Source organism: Amblyomma maculatum, chromosome 1, assembly GCF_055883805.1.
Source record: "Amblyomma maculatum isolate TAMU_Amacu chromosome 1, ASM5588380v1, whole genome shotgun sequence".
NCBI lineage: Eukaryota > Metazoa > Arthropoda > Arachnida > Ixodida > Ixodidae > Amblyomma > Amblyomma maculatum.
This window is the reverse complement of record NC_139344.1, coordinates 121193821-121215158: the sequence shown is the minus strand read 5'-3', so window position 1 is coordinate 121215158 and position 21338 is coordinate 121193821. Positions and strand designations below refer to the sequence as shown.

At 47.0% G+C, this 21338-nt stretch overlaps 1 protein-coding gene across 1 annotated transcript in view; it reads right to left on the bottom strand.

Moving 5' to 3' along the window:
* LOC146203742 (medium-chain acyl-CoA ligase ACSF2, mitochondrial-like) overlaps window positions 1-21338 on the bottom strand; it is a 145335-nt gene that overhangs the window by 112219 nt on the left and 11778 nt on the right. The window lies entirely within an intron of this gene.

The following is a 21338-nucleotide window of genomic DNA, read 5'->3' as shown; positions in this document are numbered from 1 at the left end:
CGCACATCTAAGTCCCACCTAAGTCACGGTAGCGGATCGCTCCATCTTGACGCTCCAGCGCACGGCATAGACAGTCTTTCCTCGCTCACAAAGAATGTGGCTATAGGCCACATTCTTTGTGAGTGCCCCATATATACAGCGAGGAAAGACAGTGTCTATGCCGTGCGCTAGAGCGTCTAGATGGACGCCCACTAACTGAAATTAAGATCCTAGCTTCCTGGCCGCGGCGATCGTCTGCGGTGAAGGCCTCCCAGGCACTGCTCCGCTTTATGAAAAGCACAGGACTGATCGAAAGGCTATGATTTTTTATGTTGCGTGATATGACTGTGACGTGATGTGATGTGACATGTCTGTGATGTGACTGTACTGTCATCCCCCATCCCTCTCTAATCCACAACTTTTATACCCACCTACCCCTCTCCCCCAGAGCAGGGTAGCAAACCAGTTCCTTTACCGGTTAACCTCCCTGCCTTTCCTCCTCATCTTCCTCCTCTTTTGCAAAAATAGCCGTTGTAGATCGAAGAGAGCACGAAGGAAGGATGTTTCAGGTATCATAACAGAGGTTCGACGTCGTTCGGTAAATAAAATTCGCGCATAGCACGTCGTCTTGCACGTGATGAAGAGAGAGTTAAAAATTACTTCTTTGTTAAAACAAACGACGAAGAAACAAACGAACGCTGATTTTACATGTTGGCTAATTATGCGAACTGCTAGACACAAACTGATAGAATAACTGAATTAATACAATTATTAACCTCCTGTTGCGTACAATCAGGCGATCAAGGCCACTGCAGTTACCATGAATATTTATAATGAAACTTAGAGGCGGTCGCTTTTGTAGGATACGTCATTTAGTAACATTATCGTACCACTCCCGTGTCCCTGAGGTATTTGCCTCCCGGCTTCCTGCTCAATCCGCGCCGTCAATACGCATGAAACGCGACGGTGAAGTTGCGAACGGAGACTCGACTGGCAGCGGCAGAGAGCTACAAGTCAAGATATATTCGGCTAACGAAATAGTACAAACACCACACGCAACAATGTAACCGCACCAGCAAGAATTAATTTCGCCGATCGCTGCCTTGCATGCGTGATCACAAGGATTGCGCATGTATAATAGAGAGGTGACGATCTCGGAAAACGGACGTGGTACGAGAATTCTGTTGAATGAAGTATACGATTAAGACCACCTCTTAGTTTCATTTCAATCATTCCCGTTAACTTCAGTTACTAACGAGCTTTCCTAATTGATTTTATGTGTTAGGAGACAGACGACAACTCAGTTGGTGGGCTCCTGGTCGCATAACCTGTGTATATAAATGTACTTCGCGTACTGCTCAAAGCTCATCATTTAAATATTCAAGTAATTTTGAGCACTATGTATAGTTTCGCAGTAGACGACTGGTCTTTGTGTACCAGCCCACTGTGTACTACGCATCAGCCGAATGATTTTGTATATTTTTAATGAGAATTTAAAAAAAGTGTTTAAATGATCAAAACGTAGTTCGGGAACAAACTGACGCTTGTCAATTGAAGGCAACCAGTTTTACGTCTCACTTTGATCGCATCTTCCATTTAGACGCGCCGTGTTCTAAGCTAAACGGCAAGGCTACGCCTACTCGCCTACGATTATACCAGCAAGATAATGGGATATCCAGCACAACAACCGTGCAGTTAGTTGTCTGCACTTTGCTGTGTACGCCCTCTCCATGCGCGACAACATGGAGACGAGCAAAAAGCCGCTGAGTCAGGGGGAAAAGCAGCAGGTGCCTTCGCCGCGCAACAGGTCGCCCTTGCCCCTCATACAGTCCGCCCAGACAACGCGCGCAGAAAAACATTAGTTTGTCGGCTGAATACGAATGTATTAGGCCGCGGGGATAATACGAGCACGAGCGCGGAGACGTAGAGTAGCTCTCACTTTCTCTCGATATGCTGAGGCGCCCTCGCCACAGCGCGCACAGAGTAGACACGCATACGACCGTTCCGGGTTGCGCGGAAATGTTATCACGTATGGAGGGGACTGCAGCCGTGGCGAGCATTTCGATTCACTTTCAAGCTGGTTGTTAGAACTGAAACTGTTAGAACTGTTAGGCCCGTATACATGCCACTCCACATAACTAGCGTTCGTATACGCTGCTGCTAGGACGTAGGAGAGGTCTGTATCGCATCTTGCGATGTACTCCCCGAAACCTCCCTAAACACGGTCGCCCTCATCCCAGGAAACGTGGAACGCTGTGAAGGCTACTGAACGCTCCGGCTGAACGACAGGGAATGTTGGGAGCGTGGGTTCAAATTCGCTTGCCGATATTCTTTTTCCCGCGTTTCTTTTTTTTTCATCGCATTTATCATTTGGCATGATTTGAATTGAATATATCTCGTTTTGACCAGAATAACCTGCATGCTATGCCTGTTGGGAACTGAACTGCATGTATCTGTTAATCTGCATGCCACCTTCACAAGTGAGCTAGCCCAAAACTGTCACCGAGCTTACACCTGCGTTTGATGTGCGATTTTTTCGCGACTCTGCAGCACTGCGCACTGATTCTGAGCGATTGCACGGCATGCAAGCCAGAGCTTTATGTGAAATGATGACGTTGGTTTTAGTTAGCGCAGTGGCGACTGCACCACGTAGCCCTGCAACTAGGCGTTCGTCTACAACTCCCATTTTCGCAGTAGAGCGACTTTCCTCAAACACAAGCTTTGCCACTGCTATGTGGAGTAGTTAAAAGCAGTTGAAGCCAGGAATGATCTTTTATTGAATACTGCTCGCAGTTTGAGCCTTCAGCGTGGAACGGCGGTGACCACCTTTGACATTTAGACGACCCCCGTAGACGACCCCAAGCTGGCAGGAGCTGCCAACTTGGGTCTCTCGTTTCACATGGGACGCTTATGTCAGCATCAGCCTGCCAGGACCCTTGCATTCACGTTACCCCTCTAGGCCACTAAGGCACATTCATAAGGCTTGGTTAAAGCGGGGCTTTATGTGTGGGCTGGGGAAGAAGAAGAATGCTCGGTCACCCGCAGCTATTGCTTTCGCTCAATATTCGGTTCAGCAGCGTTGAACTCTTCTAATTTTTTTTTAACTAATGAAACGTCAGAAGAATTCCGTAACTTATAATACTGGTAATACTGGTTTATGACATAGGACCGCATAAAACATAATCTAGATTTCTTAATCGTCTATTTTGTCACTGCGAATATATGTAATGTTTTTCTGCATTTCTGTGCGTTTTTTATATTTTGCTAAAATGTTGTTGTTTTTCTTCAGCAAATCTTTGAAGCGTTTCTTCAGTAATTGAAAGAGCGCTTTCCATGCATAAATTTATGGGTAAAAATGTTTAATTTATGCAGTGACAGAAAATAGTGCTACCTCAAGTAGTTACAGCTCTGTTATCATGCATGAAGTCATTCAGACCGCAATGCGCCAGTGACGCACAGAACAGAACGCTGACTTGTGCGGTTAAAACAAAAAGTTTATTGCACCGGTGGACCTTACAGCCATCACGTTTCAGGGAGCACTTATCATGGTAGAGGAAGGTTAACGAGCTTTAGATATTCACGCCGCAAGGTCTTCGATTCTGAGACGATACGCCGCCTTGAATCTGGCGACGCAACGGGGAGATACTGCGGTGCCCTCGCTCACGGCACTCGGTGTTTCATTTACAAACTTCTTCGAAAAAAAAAAAAAAATCAGAGGGATGCTTAAGTTTCGCTTAAACAGTGCCTTTAGTGCCACCCTTTCATACGGCAAATTTGTTGCATTTTTGTTTGTTTGTTTGTTTGTTTGTTTGTTTGTTTAAGATGATTTTGAAGGAAAAGAAGGCGCACCATGTGTCTCGTTTCTCGGTGAACACCTGCATTTACAAAGGCGTACAATCGGAGGTACAGGCGTCGTCGGTTGGAATGCCTACCGCAAACTAGCCTCCAAACAAGCGTTCGACAGCTTTGACAGCGTTGCGCCTGATGCATGCAACAGTGTTGTTGTTCCACTGCAGCGGCGGTTCCTTCCGAGTTCTTTTCAAGGCTTTTTGCCCCTTCGCTCACTCCACGTGTGTCAGTCGGCGAAACAAGGAAGAGTAGGGAATCGGCCGCATTTAAGAATGCGCCCCTCTCTCATCCGCAAAGGGGTTCTTCCGGCTGCCACTCCCTACGTCCGGAAAAACGCCGCTAAAAATGAACTGCCCTACTCGCTCGGGACATGTGACGCAGACCCGGTTTTCCACTAAATAACCGACAGACGACAACTAAAACAATTTCGCTGTCAACAACACGTCGCTCGCTCATGTAGTCCGGTCATGCCCGAGTGACGACGACCTTCGGCGACACTCGCTTTGCTGGTGGTTCCACAAAAGCGCACTAAGTTAGGGTACAGTGGCTGGACATGCACGCGCCCTGTCGTCTTGCTCCATGCACCGCAGAATGGCGAACACTGTGAGGTGTTATTGTAATATTTAGTTTTTAAACTCTTTCCTTACCAATTGCACAGAATTCTGGAGTGCATTTTTTAATTGCAGAGCGACTTTGGGATGTTATAAGATATTGCAATGTACATGTTTTTTTTTTTGTTTTTTTTTTTTGTTTTTGCGCTCGCAGAGAGTAGTTAAAACCACCATAGATAACCAACGCCCTGATTTTTTTTTTTTAAGTAATTGAGATAACGGTGAAATATTGGAGGGTACTCTTTGTGACTATATCGGTAGGAATGGTCTAAGCTTTCGATGCGTCGCGAAATTTTACCTAATTTTGTGTTCCGCTCACGACGAGCAATTACAAATTTCGAGAAAAAGTCAATGGGATGCGTTTTTAAATAGTTGTGAGCCAGCTGCGAGATATTTCATTTATTTCATATCATTTATTTTTCCCGGAAAGGCCCGAGGGCATTGCACAAAGAGGGGGGGGGGGGGGGTATAATTTTATTAACACACTGATAGAAATAGCCCAAGGTTGCGACGCGTAGCAAAAATTTCTTTCTGAAGTTTGTCTTGAGCTCAAGCCGAATAAGACAGGCTGCCATAGAAAGCCAATGGGGCACTTTCTGCAAGTTAATAGAAAAAACAAGAACCTTGCCGAGAGAAGATCTGCGGACGTATTAATTGTTGTCGTGGAGTATAGATAATACGTGAAATAATTACGATGGAAAGCTGTTTCCCAGAAAATGTCCAAAATTTGTGGACGTGTAATTCTTCGTAGCATTAACTTTTCTTTTTGTTTACGTAGAACTTCCAATTCCGTCGTCGATATTACTAATTTTGGCTCCTAAAAGCCCCATCCCTAGGTCCATTATCTGCTCTTCTACAACACCACTTTTCCGGCCGGCTTATCTTGGCCCCCAAGACTGTGAACGCGCTCAAATGGCCTTCGTTATCTCTGAACAACGGTGCCTCAGAGATGCTGATTTGGCCGGCATCGCGATGGATACTACGAGATTACAGAACAATGTGTTCAATTGTCCTTTCACGACTTTCAATGCATTCTCCACGAATCATCCTCTTTGGCAAATTTCTCCTTGTAGCCTCTGCTTCCTGGGACACGCTGATTTCGCTTCAAACAGTGCACTGCCTTATGAAATGTCGTTTATCCCTTTCCGATTTCGCCTTTTCTAATCGAGTTTACCCAGCTTCTACAATTTACCTTTATGACCCTCCCCTTAAGTTTTGTTAAAATTAACGTTACATCTGCGAAAACGCCCGGCTCTGTGGTTAGCGTGCTCGACAGCGGCCGCTTTTCGACGGAGGAGAAAAGCAAGACGCCCGCCTACTGTGCGATGTCAGTGCACGTTAAAGAACCCCAGGTGGTGGAAATTATCTGCGGCCCTCCACTATGGTGTCACTCATAGCCTAAGTTTTATTGTAATGCTAAACCCCGCACCTCCCCAATGCGAGTCAGGTGGTCACCCGCTAGTCCACCGCTGTAGTGCATTTATTTTTATGGCTTCGTTCCAGCCTGTAGGTAGCCAACGTTATCGTGTCCGCCCTGCACGATTTATATTATTCTCATCTGTTGCCCCAGCACATCAAATTCCCCCTGATCTGTCGCGAACTTTAAGGTATTTTCTTACGCGTTGTGCGTTGTTCTTTTAACACTACTTCCTTACTTCGTTGTCTCAGTATATTGATAATCTAACTGGAATTTAATTTTCCTCACAGCAACCCCCCCCCCATAAAAATACAATCGCGTCGGCGTAATTCTTCAGTTGATTTATATCGTCATCAATATAGTAAAATAGATTTTGCTTTTCCTGCCTGCTGTGACGCGGGTCCTATAAAAAAAGCGACAGCGCTAATCCAAGTCTCCAGCCTGCCTTTACACCCAGCCTGCCGAAAAAATCAATGCTGTTTCGAACGAAAGCGCCGCAAACGCCTGCTCCTCGCAGTTCCCTGTGTATGTCAGGTACTTAGAATCCCTTCTGGCCACTGAACTATCGGACACCTTCGTTCGAGGCTGTCACGTCCCACTCCACGTTCCAACTCCGTTCTTGTACCTCGGGCGCGTACTCAAGTTTAAGCTACTTCTGTTCGCGCAGCGCTAGCCACATCGTTGAGCACTGCCGCTCTACATACGAGATGTAGCCCTGGAGCTACTCCAAAAGTTAACTTTTTTCTTTAAGGAGGGAGGGCGCTGTTTTCGCGCCTTTTCTGGGTACGCCCAAACTTCAGCCCGCCTGATCTCCCCGCGTCGTCTTCTGGGCGCGAGCGCCACCACTGGAGCGACACAACTCAGCTAGCGCACAAGTTGCGGGACCAATACTTGTGCACTACCCAGGACCCCCGCGGACCGGCGCGCTCTTATGCAGGTTCGGAGAACGCTGAGCTGGATCAGCCGTTCCAGCTCCACGATCTGCGGGCGGCCCTGGCGAAAATGAAACGTGGCACAGCCCCGGGTCGGGACAAAATTACAGTCAAATTACTAGCTAACTTACCCGACCCGGCCTACCAGTCCTTATTGGATTACATCAATCCAATTTGGCTTAGGGACGCGCCACTCCCCATCGATTGGAAGACTGCTCTGGTCACTTTCATTCCAAAAGCTGGCAAGGCTATCAACACGGACAACCTTCGCCCCATCTCTCTAACCTCGTGTGCAGGCAAACTAATGGAGACGATGGTGCGTGACAGGTTGTCCGAGTTCTTGGAAAATCAACACATCTTCGCAGACTCCATGTTCGGATTTCGCCCGTACAGGTCCGCACAGGATGTTTTGCTACAGCTTAATCGGGACGTTCTTGACCCGGTCGAATGCCCTCACAAGGACAGGGTCATACTCGCCTTAGACTTGAAAGGAGCCTTCGACAATGTTACTCATGAGGTAATACTCACTCATCTTTCACAAACCGGTTGCGGACGCAACGCGTTCAGATACATTCGGCAATTTTTAACAGATCGCGAATCCTACATTAAAATCCAGGACACCGAACATGGCCCGTTCCAATTTGGAACCAGAGGAACACCACAGGGTGCAGTGCTGTCTCCTCTCTTATTCAATCTGGCTATGATGCACCTGCCGGCCCAGTTGGGTGCTGTCGCTGGCGTGCAGCATGCGCTGTATGCCGATGACATCACCCTGTGGGCCACGCAAGGTTCTCTTGGAGATATTGAGGCCAACCTGCAGCAAGCGGCAACCATAGTGGACCGATATGCTCGCCGCTGCGGCCTTCAATGCTCCCCTCAAAAATCTGAATTTGTACACATACGCCCCTCACCAAAGTGTACGGCCAAAATTGAGCTCTTTTTAGAGACAGGATCAATTCCTGAACGCACAGAAGTCCGGGTACTGGGGTCTTCATTCATCAACATAGACGGTCGGACACTACCTTGGCCAAACTCCGTAAGGTGGGGGACCAGGTGGGCCGCATGGTCCGCCGGGTTTCTAACAAACGGGGGGGGGGGGGGGGGGGGGGGGGGGTTGCGGTGCAAAGACGCCTTGCGGCTGGCGCATGCATTCGTGACCAGTCGAATCTTGTATTCGACTCCTTACCTCCACCTTCGGAAACAAGACGAGGATGCACTCGAAGTTGTCCTGCGCAAAATTTTTAAGAGAGCCCTCGATCTCCCCGTGAACACCTCCAACCAGCGTCTACTGGGCCTGGGCATGGTGAATACGTTCCGGGAGATCCGAGAGGCTCACTTAACCAACCAATACACACGTCTTTCTAAGACACTGTAGGGTCGCCGCCTCCTTGCCCGGCTACACATCCAACATACCACCCTTATGGAAGATCGTGTACGCCTCCCTTTCGAGTGGAGATGCGCCCTCCACGTACGCCCTCTTCCTAAAAACATGACACGTGAAGACCACAATGGCCGGCGCCTGGCGCGGGCGGAAGCCCTGGGCCGCCATTATGGGTCGAAACCCGGCATTTACTACGTGGACGCCTCCGGCCCCCACCATGGGGGATGGTACACGGCCGCAGTGGTCCACCAATCCAAAACTGTTAGCGGGCTTACATTTCGCGCCCGTGACATAACCCACGCGGAGGAGGTCGCCATTGCGCTGGCAGCCACCCACACTGATTCTAAAACAATTATCTCCGACTCGCGAGGGGCCTGTCGGAACGTCGAGCAAGGCTGGGTGCCATACTTAGCCTACCGACTACTTCAAAATTGCACCTACACCGGGGACCCCGCTTACCGGAATAAAGTATGGGCTCCTGCTCATATGGGTCTCGAGGGGAATGAGGCAGCCGACGCCGCCGCCCGCGCGCTCTCTTTCCGGGCTTCCCATCTCGACCCCCTAGATCAGGATCTCGAATTCGAACCCGCGTATTCTTTTAAAGACATTGTTCTTTATTATCAGTCTTGTCATAGCCTTTACCCTCGCCCGAGTAAAGGTCTATCTAAGACGGAGGAGCGGCTTCTACTCCGTCTTTATACCAACACTCTGCTGTGCCCGGCAGCACTAAAACATTTTAATCCCTCCTTCACGGGCAGTTGTCCGTACTGTGCGGAGAAGTCTTCGGACATCTACCACATGGTGTGGGCTTGCCCATCCAACCCAGCTGTTCCTCATCACCCCAACCCCACTCGGGAGGACTGGGAGGCGACCCTGCTCGGCTGCTATGACCTGCAGGCCCAAAAGGCCTTGGTCGAGCGCGCCCGGGCAGCGGCCGATGCCACTGGGGTCCCGTACTAGGGACCCCACCCAGTATCTGTAAGGGCTGGATGTTCACAGATCCGGCGGATGCATACATCCACCCCTTTTGGATCAATAAACGTTTGTCACCACCACCACCACCACTGGAGCGAACGGCGCTAGTAGGGGAGCAAGTGTGATCACGTGACTCCTCTTACTGCTGCTGAAGCAGACTCCCGATTCAATTTGTGCGTTTTAAAAGCTAATAGTCGCGTTTCTTTCTGTAGTTTTGGTTGATAAAGAGTGCCAGCCTTACACTTTTCGATCGTGTATCGTTACTGAGGCTGTTGAAATTTATGCTACGGTCTTTTACTTCTCTGTACCGGACGTAAGCGAAGGGAACCATGCGCAAGCACCCATTGCTACCCGAAACATAAGCTCACAGAACCTTCCTTAATCAAAATTTAAATGGGCAAATCAGCGAGTGATCATTCCCATGATGCGCGCAGCAGACATTTTGAGCAAGCGAAATTTCGTCCATGAGTTGGCGCTAAAAGTTCGATGAGCGGCAGAAGAGCGGCAGAATTTGCGCTTATCATTTGTGAAGCTAGCGATACTATTGCTGGAAGGATGGAAAAGATGCTGGCTTCTTCATGGAGCAGTACCCTCCCAAAGAAAGGAAGGGTCGTGCGAAGGCCAGAAGGTCTCAAATTGTTCTAAATGAACGCGTTGACACGGAAGTTTCACTGAAGTGAACTAGGAGATTCTGCCGCCTCGGGCAGCAGTATGCATGGTGAGTTGTCCCAGGCAGTGTCTCCAGTACTGTAGTAAGTTCAAATGACAAGTCCGTGAATAAACGAAATATATAGCATTTCATGCATGTTGTGATGTGCTGATCGAGATATGCGTAAAAAAGAAAAAAAAACCTACTATGCGCAGGAAAAAGAAATATTCGCTCTAACCAAGAGTGGCAGTGACGGTAGTCAGTGCGCAAGAATTCGCTGCGTGGGAAGCATGTGTTCACATTTGCTAAAAAAATAATCCATGGCATGCCCACAGTCAAACTTTTTTGTTCTACTACGTTAAAGGGAGCAGGCGAATAGTGACGCTTCCGCCGGCTCTATGCGAAGGCGCCCATCATCTGTCAGGCTTCTGACAGACAGTCCTCTGCTCTTGCAGAGGAATTCCATTACATGTGCACCAACCACTTACATCTCACTAGTTATGTGATGACTACAGCTGTTTTTTTTTTTGTTTTTTTTTTTGTTTTTGTTTTTTTTCATAACAGCAGAAATGCTGCAGCCGGTGCCCATCGTCGTAGCAGTAAAGTTAGCCAACTTCGATAACTCTGATTCGGTGAAGTGCCTTTCTGCCGAATGAGTGGGTCTCATACCTCAAAATAAGCCTATAGACAAGCGTCATGTTTGTAAACAAAGGTGGCGCTGCGATCGGCAGCGACATGGGGTGTAGGCAAAAGCGCGGCGTGCCTACACTGCGCAAAGCGACGCTGCCTTCGAAACCAGTTCGCGCGTGCGAATATATTGAAACGTAAGCTTCGCTTACACGTAGAAATAGCTTGGTTTATGCCTGGAGAGTATTTCCGCACATTATCAGCCGATTACAGCTAGAATTACTTGGCGAAGAGCGCTGCATTGGCTTCCTTCTCCGTGGCCTCAACAGCGCGCGGCTGCGGTACGTAGGCGACGGCCGTGAGTGATTAAGTTAAATAAAAACGAGAAAGCGCAATGTATAAGAAAGACTAATAGTCAACCCTGTTCAACTTCCAGGCCTATTCCTAGCGCATGCAAGGAGGACGACAATATGAATGACTGGAAGTGTGTTTAATTCATATGACGAATCTATTGACTGCATGCCTTTCTGTTGCTTCAAGCACTCACTCTAAAGAACAATATCATCGGCAAGTATATATAGTAAACTAGAAATCACATTTCTAGCTCACTTTACCGGCGACTTAAGTCATAGAATTTCGTATCTAAAAAGAAGAACTCAATCTTTTAGATCTTTTTAACATGTTGGCAAAGTGCACTGCCAACTTGTTTTCGCCTGCCCGATAAAAAAGACGTTGACGTCTATCTCATCTTACAGATGTAGCAAGGTCATTCACAGGGTAATATGTACATGAATGCCAGTACGAAAGCTCTCATTTTGTTCTCTTTGCTCTATAGGAGAGACGCATGAGTGCAGATGAAACGTTCTCCACGATCGCTTGCAGCGAAATTTGCGTGATCTGCTGAGCTTTTTTTAATATACATGAAACTTTTTTATTCAAATGCGCATCACCTTATTCTGCTTATTTTGCACCCTTCATAGTCGATTCCTCTTTGGGACATTGAACTCCATGTACCATATATAGTTAAATATCCTGCTCGATCAGAGCTAGATTGTACGTGGATATTTAATTCGTTCGTCAGGATCATATAATGACCTCCAAAAATGAAATTTAGAAATGAGAAATAATGCTGCGGGACTGCCCGGATCATAACAATGTTTACTATAGAACCGGTGATGAAGAGACTGGTTGAAACTCGTGAAAGTACAAACAGAGAAAAGCTATACTTTACAGGTCCGGGCCTGTTATAGCCAGCAATATCGTACTGGAGTGACCGCGCTCAAAGTAATTGCAATTACCTTCACAGCAGCATTGGTGTCCTTTCTGTGTGAACATATGCACGGGCAGCACTGCAAGTGAATAGAACTCACAGTGCAGCTTCCCTGCGGGATCATACGCACACGGAATATATCGCGTCTGAACTCCTTACAACTTAATAGTAATATATCAAAATGGGCACGAGCTGCAGGCGTTTGTTCTTGTGCTATTCGTCGTACCGCCGAAAAGCAATCATGATAATTAAGGCGGGGGTCCCACTCCGGCAGCGCGAATGTGCCATTTTAGGCAATGTTTGCGTGAGCATTCTGCGCGTTGTTCTTTTTCGAACATCACAATGTAGGCATCATTCGAAAGCTTAATATACTCTCTGTCAAATGATGTGCGCTGCTTTAGTGTGTCAACGTTATCAACTGCATGAGAGGTGGTTTTGCAGATGACAAATTCGCTAGCGTCGTTGATATACCCTACTTCGGATTAGTTCGCTGAAGAAACTGCTGCACTTAGAACAGTTTCCTTTGGCCTACACATAGAATGGGTACTTATATTATGAAACCTGAAGCGTAATTAGTTTTAATTTAATCAGTCTTTGATCGGCAGCCTTTTAAACATGGTAAAGTTTGGCTATTTTGGGCACGAATATCTGCGCTTTATCAACGTGCACAGCAGTAAAATTTTTACCACTTCGGGCGCACATTATAATAGTTGAGTGTACGAAGTTTAATCGAAATTTATTCGCTAGTTCGTTTTTAATTACCTTTCCAATTTGAAGATTTCCGTAATACTGCCTCACATCGCATAGCTTGACCAGAAAAACCGCTCATTCTACAGCCTAGGAATCATGCATGGCGAAACTAGAATAGTCGTTATTTGTGAACCCTGATCGCAAATTGCGCTTTATACAATTAGCACGATTATACTGAGCCTTCAAATATAATCAATTTTTCGTACACGACATTCAATGGAGAAGGCCGTCATACTCAACAACGTGAGCCTTGTTTGAGTTGGCTTTTTTTTAATATTGTATTACTGTAAAATAAAGTTAAAATAAGAAGCACAAACCATGGTGATAAGTAGTATTTGCACCTGTATTCGGTCATTAAAGGTTTTTCACTGCTAGCGCCATCTAGGTAAAAGCAGCAAAAGTGTGAGTTCATTCAATTGCCAGGAGAGGCGCGCGTGACTACACTCCTTCAAAGTACTGAAGCTAGTCAAGAAACCTAGAAGTCAGCTTCTCTCTGCAGTGCAAAAACCCCTTCACCATGGCGGCCAAACCTGTTTTGAGGGCACAAAACAGGTGCAGTGCAGGAGACGTCTATTGTGGTAATAATGGCCACGTACATTTCCTGCACCCCTCTTCTTCTTGTCGCAATTATGGGATTAAGAACCCCTCCGTTTGTGAGTGCCATTCATAACACCTCCCCTGCCCCTACCTCCTCCAGGCTCTCAATAGTGAAGGAATTCTGCTCAACACGTTCGCGCATGACATCAGGCTGGACATAGAAGTATTCTGCGCTGCACCCAACTTCTGCCCTCAAAACAGGTTTGGCTGCCATGGTGAAGGGGTTTTGCTCTGGTGACTTCTAGGTTTCAGCAACCCACCTATACTACTTTTGTGCTGTGAAGTGTCTTGCTTGTTGCTATTTGCATTGCTGTTTGTGAGGCGAGTGTCACACTTTTCAAAAATTCATTGCCTGTCGAAACAACTTCTTTCTGCAGCAGATCTGGTTTCAAACATCCCATAGAGGAAGAATTTCGACAACTCTCTCACCTGAAGCAGAGGCTACAATTCATGATATAGAGGAAAGCAGGGAGTGTCAGTGAAGTGAAAGGAATGAATGGATACCTGGAGGCACCACTCGATTGAGAACATGGTGCGAGACACCGCTGGTTCCTAGCACAAGGAGACGCATCTACTCAAAGTGGAAACACAAACAGTTCATTAGGGAAGGACCACGGAGTGAAAGCTTTTTTTAGGTGACAAGACATGACACGCACACTACGTGCGTGCACATGTTTTGCGCGCATACACTGTGGTTTATGCGGGGGCTATTCGCTCGCACGAAGAGCCTGCACATGGTCACCGCATCACCCTTTGCACCCCTGCATTGTGTGCGAACAGTGGACGCTCGCCTGCAGTGCTAGGCCGCTAACCTTCACGCCCAATCGCTGAGGGGCTTTGCGCTATTTTGTGCTTTTCTGAATATGCTTCTGGCCCTGTACTTTTCCCTCACGCATTCGTATTTCGCCAGGCGCTTCAGGCTCGGATAGCAAGTGACACGGCTAGCAAAATCCAAACAGAATGCGCAGAATCTTCCGGTAAATTTACATGTATCGGGCTTGCTTTTCGGCTGGCGACAAAAGTGCAAATTTATCAAAATTAAGACATGCCTTGACAGATTGCAGGTTGCTTGGACGAGGTTCTTCATCCGTGCGCGCAGTTGGTCCAGTGGTATTTCTCGCAAAATGTAGACATTATGTGTTTGACAACGAGTGCTACGGATATCGCCACGTTATGCTGCATGGTGTGCTGGCAAAATGCTCGCACATGACATCACGATACGCCAGCTGGCATACCACGCGTATGATCCACCGTTTAGATGCTATGTGCGTCATGCGACTCTTAAATATTGGTCGAAAAAGGAATAGGACAGTAGACCAAAATAAATAGTTTCGGCCGGCGGTATCGACTGGTTGTCTCCTTCACATCTCCGTTGGTGAGTGCTCTGTTCCCTAGAGCTTTCAGTGGCACACGTGTGCTTAGGTGCAGCTGTCCTCTCGGAAAGCACCGTTTTGAATGTAGCTTCGCAGCCGCTACAAGAAATACAACTGCAAAAGGACGACGTCGCATACGGAGTACAGATGAAAAAAAAAAAAAGAAACGAAGGAATTCGACGCGGCTGAACCGAATGTCGAGCGTTAGCTGAAATGAGAATGTACACTGTTTTGGTTCAGTGCTTTTCATGCTTATAAACATTACAAATATGTGCTCATAGATAATCAAAAACCAGACGTCATCACCGATAATCACCGTAATGAAACGTAACAGCCGTTGTACGTCTGTCTAATTGTATTTGGTCACTTACGAAGCGTGTATGGACATCTTCGCAAAGGTGGGACAGTTCACCACACTACGCTGCGTGGAAAGAGAGGAGTTTCGACTGCAGACAGCGTAACATAAACAAAGTGACGCCGAGAGGGCAGCTGGGCGCATTTCACTGTGACAAGAGAAAAGTGCTTGCCTACATGTAAACCGAATTACCGGATTCCTTCGGCGCACACGCAGTGGCATTAGTGGGGCCAAGTAGGGCTAATACGCGTGCACAGCCGGCACTCTCTACTTCTCTGTGCGTCTACGCTATGCTCAAAATAGTAAGCCTCGAAGCCGTGGATTCATGTTTCAAGGCCAGGGATCTGTTTTATTATTATTATTATTATTATTATTATTATTATTATTATTATTATTATTATTATTATTATTATTATTATTATTATGCAATGCACCGTAAACGCTTTCGCGGACATTTAGTGCATGTGGTGGGTTGACGGAATGAAGCGCGTGTCTGTATCGGGCGGTCGTGCAGAACAGAGTACTGATATCCATCGCGGCACACGCACATCGCCACTGTTTTTAGACTGCCGCAATGAAAAAAATCGAACGTATTTATTAGCACAATGACAGCCTCCCTTTACAAGCGCACATGGTCATCCGCGATTAGTCATCGCAGTGAAATTCCAAGCTTTTTGGGTGTTTCTTGCACCTCATTCCGGTTTTGTACCGGAAAAAAAAAAGTAAATAAACGTCGCGTTTGGTTTTGACATAGGACATCGTTTTCTTCACACCTTCGAACACGTCAGTTAGTTTTAGTAAAGTAAGTAGAGGAGGCTCAGAATTTTTGCCTCCGAATGGCTGAATATCGATTGACACCACCGAAATGAAATATGCGACGATGTGTGGAGCGGAAATCACATGACAGTCTGATTCGGCGCGCAGTTTTGACGTCGAGGTCACCAGCGGCATTTTTCTTTTTTTACTGAAAGCATTTCCGATAACAAACATGCAAAGCAGTAAAAGAAAATAAAACGAAAGACTAACGCTAGTTGTAATCCTTACTGCTTAGCATCAAGGAGCCACGTGGTCTTACTCAAAAAGATTCAGAAATATAAGCATAGTAGCACAGCTAGCAGTGCGAAAGCAATTCCAAGCAAACACGCAGAAGACACGCGGCAATATCTACCAAGGCAGCAGTTGTTGCTTCCCTCAGGAGAGGAGCCTGAGTCTTGCACGAAGGTGCATTCACGAACTGGGCTGAACCTGTTCAATCCGTTTCGAAATGATTTTTGATAACAATACCACGTCAATTCGATGTAGACAGCTGTATGTCGAGACCTTGCGGTGAAACCCACAGTTGACCGCGCCGAGTTATCGCTATAGCTTCGTTCCCACGTGTAGCGAACATCACCCATTTTTGCTGTGCACAGATAACAAATGGCGACCACGCCTTGCAGACAACTTTTTTTTTTTTTTTTTTTTTAGTGATAGGAAAACAAGTTTCCACTCCTTTGCAATGATAAAATCGGAAATAAATGGGAGGGAATGGAAACATAATGTTCAAAAAACAAAATGACTTGAAACAGCATCGCCGCAGAAGAAACTGCATAAATATTCGCAGCATCTGCCATTTTCTTAGTTTAGAGAAATTGCTTCAAGGGTCTATCAACTTGCATCTTGAGCGTTCGCGAGCATACTTCAGCCGACTGATTGGAAAGTCATTCTAAGGAGTTCTTGTGTGGACAAAAAAAGCAGGAGGATAAGGGTTAGGTGCAACAAGTGGCCCTGAACCGGCTCTGCCATTGTTCAACTCTAATCCTGCTGAAACGCTGCATGGCATAGTGAAACAACAAAACATTGGGGTGAGGTCAACGAATTGCCACCATGATTGATCTCATGATAGAGGAAGAGAGAAGGACAGGGACTGGTCATTTTGGGCAAGGGCTAAAAATATACAGGCACGAGGGACAGGCAAAGCGCTTTGTCCCATGTCTCTCCACCATCCCTGCCTCTTTTTTGCGCTTTGTCAAAATGAGCAAACTCCACCAACTAGCCCAAGAAACAGCATTGCAGAGAGACAGTGTGCCTAAAGCTCATAGCCGCTTTTTGTAAGCCTACAAAAGCTAGTAAATTCAAACTAGATTGACCAAAATTGACCAAAATAATCTGGGCATGCACTGGGAAAATGTTTTGTATAACATGAAAATGAATACATTCCGATGCCTGTGCTGCTTAGCATTCGTCAAGTTTTTTCTCTCAGTGTGGCTATTGAAGAAAGTATAAAGGCATACCACTTCCCCAAAGTACATCCAAAATTGCGTCATGTTGGGGGTAGAAGTGGCGTGGGGTGAAGGGAACTACTGGAATACATAAGCCCCGACTCCAAACACACATGCGTCATGCACTGCCGCGCTAACGTCGTCGCACGCGTCAGCCAAAGCCGGTCTGCGCATGCGTGCATCGCGAGCTCTGATGCTGTGATCTGTCCCTGCCAGATATCTGGCGCGTGCTACACGCGTCGAAAACTAGCGAGGGGTTGGGACCGCGCGGCTGTCCCCTACTCCGTTCTTCTCGTCCTGAAGTCCACTTAGCTCCCCCTGCTTCTTTTCTTCACAGAATAGTTTTCTTCACGGCTTTCAAATTTTCTCAGTCCGCGCGAGAGGGTGAGCGAGCCAGCACCACGAACATGCAGGTGCATTCCCCTTTTGCGACGCCTGCCGTGACGGCGGCGTTGACGTCGCGGCGCATGGAAAGTGCTTTGGAGTACCCGCTTTATTTATGGCAGTTACGAGGGTTTACCTACAGAAGGAATGTGAGGATTGACAGCCATGTTTGTCAGTTCTTCGATTTTCCGTACTGTTTCCTCGGGCTGTTTTTCTTTTTTCCATCAATGATGAAACAAACCCTTCACACATTCGTGGGGACAATGTTTGCAAACGGTGTAGGTTCGCCAGTACTTGTCTAAATGGGGCGATCCCCCCCCCCCCCCTTCTTCATTGGAACCGCAGACGAACCAAAAAGGGCATCATATTGTATGATCCCCAGACATGTCAAAAGAATTCCGGGGCTGGCAAATTTCAAATTATGAAATCATTGTCAAGAAACACATGTGCTAGTTGCAAAGCGGCGCATATTTAGATAACTGCTCGTGATGTCGCACTTTTCTGGTCGTCTTATTGCTCAGAATATGTTTATTTATTTATTTTATTTACATTACCCCTCAGGGAGGCATTACATATATTTTGAATATATTTCAGAAATATGTTGCACTCACGCTCTCGAGTGCTGCTAGTATGGCAGTCCGCTTTCTCAACGCACCTTATAGCTAAAAATGTCGCAACAAGAGCGCAGACTGACTTGAAACTAGAGCTCGCGGTAGTTATTGTAGCTGGAGTACCATTACCAATGTACGCTTACTACCAGCGCTGGTGCATTCGCCTTCAGCCCACCTGCTCATGTTGCTGTATATAGCACAAGGAGCTCAATCTAAAACATCAATCTATTCGTTGTGTCGTCTTCTGACCTTGTGCTCCCGTCCACGTTCCGCGCTGTCACCTCAAGATGCATAAGCAACACGCCCAAGCTGCTATTCTAAATAAAAACAAAAATGGGGGAGGGGGAGGGGCGGTTAGCTTACCGTCAACACTATATAGCCTCGTGTGTTTCAATGGAAATGCCTCCACCCCCCCCCCCCCCCCACCCCCACCAGGGAAAAAAGAAAGCGGTCAGCGCGTTATGAAAAGGAAAGTACGCACACCCACATATATCAGCGCGCGCGTTTTTTTTTTTCTACTTTTATTACAACAGAAAAATTACCGACGATTACGTTACTTCCTAATGCGAAATTTGAGCATATCTCATTGGCTGTTCCAGCTTTTCGATAGATTGAGGCAAAGACAACTTTTTTATTTTATTTTTCACACGTATTTCTTCAAGAAACACTCCACTAACAGTTCTTGACTGTCATGAAGGAAGCTTTGTGGATCAGGAGTTCGCGTAATGCAGCGTATGGACCTGTAGGAGCGTTGCGCAGCGAAGAGATAGCAGCGACTGACTGATGCCGCTGACGCCGCTAGCGAGTCAAGTCAACGTGGCTCTGCGTTTCGGCTTAGGATGTATGCACCGCGATCCACTTACACCGGAAAACACCGTCGCCGCCACAAAGGAAAAAGGAAGGGGGGGGGGGGGGGGGACACGCAGCGGCGAATGGTGGCAGGAGCGTGCGCTGCCCTGGCTGCGGAGCTGGTTACGAGGGACAACGCAGACGGCGACGCGAAACGCAGGAACGGGCGCCAAAGAGCTGGGCTCTAAAAAAAAAATAAATAAAAAAAAAGAAAGCTGTTCAGCACGCCAAATGGCCACATCAGGGCAGCGCGAGGAAGTACATGTCCGGACAAATTCTAGGGGCAGTAAGTAACCGAAGGGCGTCTTGCATTATTCTTTTGTTGCACATACAACCACAGAAACGAATCCTTTCACTCCAAAGAATGCCTCAGTGGCAGCCAGTTATGCATTTTACCGTGGTTAGCACGAGTGATTGCCGTTCTATTCTTGTTATGAAAGCAGGTCATGCTGGTAGTGAATAAATAAATAAGTAAATAAATATATAGAAAGTACACTGGATTCGCAATGCAGCAAAGACGTACATCTAACCAATGAAGAGTACAGAGGAGATTCAAAGGGGAAGGGTCGAGAAGGAGCGGTCTAACGCGCTTGCGAAACTAACCCGCTTATACTGGCGACGTTGCCTCATAACTGTCTGCTACCCTCCCCTCTCCAATTCATTTCCCCCAAAATTTAGCCTGAATGCATTGCGGCAGCTGCGTGGTGCTTACCCTTTTGGTAGGTATTTCACACCTATTTCGCAATGCCGACTGTCCTCTCTAAGGTAAAATGAAATTGGCCATCGCCCTTTTCTCAGCTCATTAGGTTACCAACGTCAGTTTCTATGGTTAGAAAAGCCCGAACTAAAAAAAAAAAAAAGAAAAAAGAAAATGATTACTGTTGATTGAAACCGACTTTATTGCAATTTTATTATGTGCAATAACGTTTGATAAAAGTAGCTCTGCACCAGAGAGCTCGCAAGAATATCCTACTATAAATGCCATAACTTCAAAAGCGATAACAGCTCAAAAGATGGGTATCAAAGGAAAGACAATACAGGTGTCGATTTCAGCCAGAGTTCATGACGAAACCACCAAAGATGTATACTTCGTCTCACAAAATGTTTTTAGTACTGTGAAAGGCCTGGGCGCCATGGACCAAGAGCACTTGGACACTTGCGCGCGAGCGAGGCAAACGCGTTTCCCTTTTTGTTTTTGTACTTTGTAACTAATGTACAAAGCTCCCCCTGTAATTTCTTGTTATAGCTCCCCTCCGCACTTCCCCTCGCTTTCCTCTCCCCATCATTTTGCTTTCCCGCCGGCTGCAGCTTGGGCGCTTCAGATTTTAGATAGCAGTTGAAGGGGCCGGCAGCACTCTTTTCCTTCCTTTTGTTTGAATAACCACTATCCACACCACCTATAATAGGCAATTGTGCTCCCACTGTCGCCCTTGCCGATTCGAGGGGTGCGTCGGAGCACAATTACCTATTACAGTGCGCATTTGAATGGGCCAGGGAGCCCCTGCCTTTAGCAGTGGTGCAAATCTTTTGTGAGTCAAAGTATAGTATACAAAGGCCACATAAATATCTTCCATCATATCGCACCTTTCCATTTTTGGTATACACTTGAGCTATCCTGAACATATATCGACTATGTATCATCAACTCGCTCAAGCTTCCACTCTATCCAGAACAGTGAACAACAAAACGAGGTGGTACTTTTCATTTACGTTACGCACATTCGGTCATGGCCGAATCGAGCGGCGGCGGTCCGCGTCGCCGCTCAAGTTCAGCCGTGGTAAGGCAAGCTAGCACCCCGCAGTCCTGCTATCCGCAGTAGTCAAGCTAAGAACAGGTGAACGCTTCCCCCTGCGCACGGCTGGGAGAAGAATGGGGCTTTGAAAACCCACCCTCCAACAAAAGAAAGCTTCTCTACAAAGCAATGGTTGGGCACCTCGGCCAACTGGGGGCAAGGCCGATAGGCACTTTCTCAGTCCTGAATCAGTGGCGTAGCCTGGTGGCAGAATTTGAACTAATTCCAAGATGGCCACCGTGGGACCCCCGCCTTAAGGGTTGCAAACGAACTGATCTAGTTTCGGTGAAGAACTGCAACGCATATATATGTTAGCCGCGAAGGCAATCCGTCACCGAAGAGTCTACTTGTCGCGCTCAATGCCGCTGCCCTTCGCTCTCATCTTTATTCTACCGCAAGAAACATGTTAAAACAAGTGCCATTTTGCTTTTTGTGCCTCGTGGCGCAATCAACCGCACCACAGCTCGTAGAAATATTGGGAATTATGCCCGAAAACACAGCAATCGCCGCGCATCCAATGCAGACGGCCCGCGCTTTTGCCTACACCACGAAAGTCACTGCTGTCGCCAGCGCCACCGCATCTCCGCTGACGTCACGGGCTGACGCTTGTCTATACAAGCTGAGGCCGAGCTGTATATTAAATAAATAAATGAACATAATGCTAACGCGCAACTGA